A 6,650-nucleotide genomic window follows, 5' to 3' on the forward strand; every position below is an offset into this window, starting at 1 on the left:
GGAGATTCCACGAGGGTTTACCTAGGAATATAGACAACCATATGGATTCTTTGATAATTTAAAAAGAATTAAGCCATAAGTGAAGTTTAAGCCACAAGTGAAGTTAAAGTCACAAGTGGAGTAAGGAGCAAATGAGTGCATGGGTTGAGAAGGGATTAGACAAGGCTTAATGTGTAGGGGGTTAAGAAGAGAGTGTAAAGGGGAGATTTCACGAGGGTACATAAATGAATAATTTATAGTTGGGTAAATATACATTTGTGTGTGTGTGTGTGTGTGTATGCGTGCATGCGTACATGCATGCATGCATGCATGTGTGTGTGTGTGTGTGTGTGTGTGTGTGTGTGTGTGTGTGTGTGTGTGTGTGTGTTACCTACAATTTCAATAAATCTATAGCTCCACCACTCCATATTCTTAGCCAAAACTTTGAAAGGCCCTTGGCAGCCACCATTACTTCATCCAGACTATGTTCATAGTTGTATAAATGCTTGAAGGTGCAGCAAACGAGGATCATCAAGGCGAGTTCATGTCTTTATCGTTTTTTGTTTGCTTGTTTGGAACTCTAAATAATTACTGTAGTTGCATTTCTAAGTCGAGAATCCAAGGAAGCAGTTTGTTGAAGATTTTTCAGAAGGTAAACACCCAAAAGATAACTTCTACTTTAATCAAGCTATCTTGGTAGTTCACCTTACAATTCTCATTAATCAAGCTATCCTGGTAGTTCACCTTACAGCTCTTATTTCAATCCAATATATTTATGCAAAGGTATACAAGAAAAGTCGAGAGTACTATATCCTTCATCACAAGGTATGCAAGTATTCTCCCCCAAGTTGCCATCATCCTTTTCACCCAAGATTATACCTTGCAAATCTGATGGAGAGATGTGCCAACTCACTTGGCACCATCACAACCAAAAGAAACTTAGAACAATCCATTTTAGTTGTGGAATCCAGGCTTCAATTCTGGCACACAATTGTTATCCGCATCACTCTATCTAGAGCAGCATTAATTAAATCTTGGCATTCCTGTAGAACAAAGGTTGGCATTAGTCTCAACAGATTTAGTGGACTGCATGAAATAAAAAGAGATTTCCATAATAGTACAATTTCCATCATGAGACTCTCTTTAAATACTCCCTTGTACTCCGATACAATCTGCTAAAGAAAATGAAGAGGAATTCCTCTAAGAACTTCTTGTGTGTAGAGAATTCCAAGGTTCGTGAAATATATATACAGCCATAAAAAATTCCATTGAAAATTTATATATATATGGAATAGAGTTTTAAGCAAGCTATACTAGTTTAGGAAAATCCCTTAACCATACCCGTGTTATTTGTTTTAATCCTTCAAGGGAACAACTCCATGGAATCTGTGCTATTAATTTCCCACAAGAAACTCTATTCCATGACAAAGTCTATCCTAGACAGTCCAAGATAATCCCAGGTTTATAGTTTGAGCTACATAAACTTACAATTGGATATTGAATGACAGTGTGACATGGATGAGATACTTATGTTGGGGGGATGTGATTGAATTATGGGACCTTGGACCACCACATTTTGCGCTGCATTGGAGAGAACATCTCCTTCCCCTTCATTGCCAGCCGTAGTGGGTGGTCAGTCTACACACAGCTTGAGGAGATCAAGGGAGATCTTGCACTTTGGCATGGACTTAGAGGGGAAAAGGGACAACACTCTTCCCAAAACTCAAGTTCTAAGGTGTCAACGGTTGGCTCTCATAATTTTATCTTCTACTTTGCCTCCTGTGGGTTTAATGGCTACCTCAAATGCAAGCAAGGAACTATCTTCCTTCATGGTAATGACTCCAAGGTAGGTTGTGAGGAGTACACAAAGACTTGAAAATAGCAAGAAAGATGGAGGCAAGATAGGTTTCTATTATTTTTAATGTTTTTGATGATTTTTGGCTCTACATGTTTGCTACTAGTTCCACATGTTTACTAGCGGTGTTTGGGAAGAGTCTTGTCCCTTTTCCCCTTAGAACTTGAGTTTTGGGAAGAGTGTTGTCCCTTTTCCCCTGTAAGTCCATGCCAAAGTGCCAGATCTCCCTTGATCTCCTCAAGCTATGTGTAGACTGACTACCCACTATGGCTGGCAATGAAGGGGAAGGAGATGTTCTCTCCAATGCAGCACAAAATGTGGTGGTCCAAGGTCCCATAATTCAATCACATCCCCCCAACATAAGTATCTCATCCATGTCACACTGTCATTCAATATCCAATTGTAAGTCTATGTAGCTCATCACACTACAAAATCAAAGTGCTCTATTAGTCTAATATAACGAGTATTCAAGGGTCACTTAGCTCATTGGGAACTTAATTTAAAAGAGCCCTTTTGGCATTTACATTGATAATATAATAGGTGCAGTAATATAGTTCAACCACACTACTAATGCCTCGTAATCCTTGGAACATCCAAATTATTCCCCTTACCACCCAAACATTTTATTAAGGGGTGATGTGAAAGCACAAGAGAGCATGAGCTCCTTTACCCCATGTAATCTAAATGTGGAAGCACAGGAGAGTATGAGCTCATGTTCCTTATGTCATTGACAGGTAAGACCAATCAATCCCTTAGTGTAGTCTCATTGACCCAAAATTATACCTGATGTCATCCATAGGTAAAGGTATACCTTATGTCATCCATAGGTAAAAGTATATTCCCTACACATGTGTCCTTTATCGATGATCAAGGGGGATCAGCCATATAATTCTACTAAACCCAAGGACTGCAAGGGTCCCCAAGGTGATGTGTGTGTGTGTGTGTGTGTGTGTGTGTGTGTTCGCACGTGCACGTGTGTGCACGCATACATGCCTCGTGCATATGTGCATGCATGCGTGCGTGTGTGTGGGTGGGTGGGTGGGTGGGTCGATTTCCCACTAACCACATTCCTACAGGTCTGGCACACAATCCAAGTGAGGGCAACAATCCACCCATTACAATGATTTGGGTCAGACTACTGCCCTAGATAATGTCAAATTAATTATGCAAAGTAAATGTAATTTCCTAATGAAATATATATCCCACTAACAATGTGGTGTGTGGTAATGGGTCTCAAAAGTGTGTGTAGATTAAAAAGTACCATCGAAAATTGAGCCATACAATTAATTCCATCAATTGGATAAAAAGTAAAAAAAGAGAAACATATCGAGAAAAATGTTTGAGACATCTAAGCTGAAAAATGCAACAACGAGAGTTTGCCACAATTCTGACCAAAACTTAGAATTTTTAGACAAACATAATCTTGAAAAAAGATGTAAAATCCTCAGGCAGTCTAGGTTCTGAGGTCGGGGTCCACTTACCTGCCACCACCATCCAAACAAATTACGTGTTAGAACATCATAGTTATGTTTGAGTAGACAGGAAATGCCTATTTTCCCTGGCTTGTTATCGCTTTACCTAGGAATATAGACAACCATATGGATTCTTAAATAATTTCATTCTTATTTTATTTTTTAAAAGTTTAAGTCATAAGTGGAGAAAGGAGCAAATAATTGAGGAATGATTGCATGGGTTGAGAAGGGATTAGACGAGGTATGGGACAATTAGTGGGCTTGTTGTGTGGGGTGGTTAAAAAGAGAGTGTAAAGGGGAGATTTCATGTGGGGGTACATAAAAGAATAATTCATAGTTGGGAAAGTATACATGTGTGTGGGGGGGGGGTGGCCCACCCCCAACCCAGAGGGTAAGACCACATGGTGGGGATAAGCCCACCATGTGGAACTTACTCCCCACCTATTGATAATAAGTGAATAAAAGTGGATCTGTATGATAAGTGTCAAAATGAAAAAATGATGCCAATAGTAAATGCGTAAACCACTTTTGCAGAATAGATATAAAACCTGGTAAAAGCTAAGGCAAATCCCAAAATGACTAGGGATTATCCATGCTAAAGAATTATCCAATGGATGTGAATTAACTATATGGCACTAGCCCACGACCAAAGGCTAGTTGGGAAATCAAAGTGTGCGTTTAGATTAAAATTCTCATCAATAATTGAGCCATACAATTAATTCCATCAATTGGATAAAAAGTAAAAAAAGAGAAACATATAAGGAAAAAATAATTGAGACATCTAAGTTGAAAAATGCAACTAGAGTTTGCAAAAATTTAAACCAAAATTAAAATTTTTTAATAATATTGAGTTTGACAAAAATAATATTGAAAAATAAAATGTTGAATCCTTAGGCAATCCAGGTTCTGAGGTCGGGGTCCACTTACCTGCCACCATCCAAACAAAGTAGGTGTTAGAACATCATAGTTTCATTTGGGTTGATAGGTAATGCTTGTTTTCCTCGGCTTGTTATCGCTTTACCTAGGAATATAGACAACCATATGGATACTCATTTTTTTTTTTTTTTTTTAATTCTTTAAAGTTAGCCACAAGTGAAGTTTAAGTCACAAGTGGAGTAAGAAGCAAATGAGTGCATGGGTTGAGAAGGGATTAGAGGAGGTATGGGACGATTAGTGGGCTTGGTGTGTGGGGCAGTTAAAAAGAGAGTGTAAAGCATATATTTCACTGGGGGTATATAAAACAATAATTCATAGTTGGGAAAGTATACGTGTGTGTGTGTGTGTGTGTGTGTGTGTGTGTGTGTGTGTGTGTATGTGTGTGTGTGTGTGTGTGTGTGTGTGTGTGTGTGTGTGTGTGTGTGTGTGTGTGTGTGTGTGTGTGTGTGTGTGTGTGTGTGTGTGTGTGTGTGTGTGTTCTTCTCTTACTTACATGCATCACAAGTCTAGATATTCAAGCCACAAAAAACAAGAGTATAAAATACTCAAAGACATACACTTGACAAGCCCTTTCCCTCACAATTTGGGAGAAAAGCTTTGTCTTTGATTTGCCTTGTGTCATGGGACATATCTTATGATGCAGAGAAAGCAAGAAAGTAGCTATTGTGTGTGCCTAAAGTTCATTCAAGATAAGAAAAGCCTTCACAACGTAGAACAATCAAGGGACTTAGACCCCAAATGGTTCTCTTCATGTGCTATCATTAGATAATCTCTCCATTTCTGCACCATGTAGCATACCTCCTCCACTCAATCTCAGCAACTTCTAGAATTTGGGAGGAAATTTATGTGTCTGCTATGGCATTTTGTTGCAATATGTTTTGGCTAGAATAGGGCATAGCCTATTTCACTTGAAACACCCTTGCACAGTGCATCCATAGCTTTTCAATATAACAACGTCATTATGTTTATAACATAGTAGCTACAAGATCTTTGAAAAATCAATGGAAGGCCATTGAGGAAAAATAGAAAGGTTTGGGTGGAATGCCTAACCAACTAGCATAGAATCAAGAGGTTTGAGGGGTAAAACATCTACCTCCTAAAAGTTCACTTTGATAAAGAATATGACCATAGGGAATAGGGTTTCATTTGGCTATCCTTGGAAGAAATGGGAGTAGTTCCTAGGTTTTGAGGTTTTAGTAAATGCCCTTCTTTCCAATTCCATGGCCAATTGAGGTAAACAGTCTCACCTCCGAGCCGTTTGCATTAAAACAATCCATTAGACAAGGTTGACCCCTTCCCCCTCTTCTCTTTGCTATTGTTGTTGATTCCCTAGATGGCTCATTCAACACAAAGTAGATAAGGAGAAGATTCTTGGTATCCAACTCCCAGGAGGGAGGCAAGTAGTGTGTCAAAAACTTGTAGATGACATGAACATCATCTCTACTAATGAGGAGAGATCTATTAAGGGTGTTCTAGACTACATGGATACATTTTGTCTAGTATCATAGGTTCAAGGATTAATCATGGTAAAAAGGAAATCTAAGGCGTAGGTGGTCATGTCCCTCAGATGTTGAAAGATTAGGGCTATAAAGAGATTCTTATATTTCTTAGTATTCCTATGGGTTTTCATTGCTCCATGAAATCTCAATGGGAGTGTGTTTTAGAAAAAAATCAAGAAAACATTACAAATGGCAAGGTCTTAAACCCTCTCTCCCCATGAGAAAATTTGTAATAAATCACTTTTTGTAGCCCTCTATGATTTGTTTCATTTCTTGTTGGGCATCCTCAAAATCTTGCCTTCTCAAGCTAACCTCTATGCTCAAAACATTCTTATTTGTGGGGGGTGGGGGATGAAATTTTCAAGAAGATAGAGCCAAATTCAAATGGGATATTCACACCCTACTAAAGTCTAAGGGTCGTTTAGGGGTAGTAGATTTGGAATGGTTCAACAGATTAGTTCATGGGAAATTGGATCATTAGGTCTTTTCTTTGTAAGGAAGGCAGCTGGTCTCTCCTTTTGAGAAGACACTTGGATCGACTAGACTTGCCAAGTCCAAAGCATGGAAGAGCTACCATGTGGTATCTATCCTCTTCTTAGATAATACTTGCCTAACCAAAGGTTCTAGCTTGTGAAGGGCCTTGTGGAAATGTTGGGAGAAAATAAGAGGTTTCAATAGATGGAGAGGCTTCTCTCAAAAAACATGCTTTTTTACTTCCAAGGATTCCATTCAATTTTTGGTTATCTAGAAAGACAATAGGCTTCAAGATGGGCAATTGAAGCATGCACTCAGACTAAATAAAAAAGGAATCAACCTCTAGGAAACCATCTAGAATATGACAAATCAATGCTAGTTGATAGAAGGAAAACTTAGATAGAAATTTAGAATCAACAACTTTGCTTTTGCTCT

Source organism: Dipteris shenzhenensis, chromosome 17 (genome assembly GCF_047967505.1).
Source record: "Dipteris shenzhenensis isolate YYH24624 ecotype China chromosome 17, Dip_SZ_1.0, whole genome shotgun sequence".
Lineage (NCBI taxonomy): Eukaryota > Viridiplantae > Streptophyta > Polypodiopsida > Gleicheniales > Dipteridaceae > Dipteris > Dipteris shenzhenensis.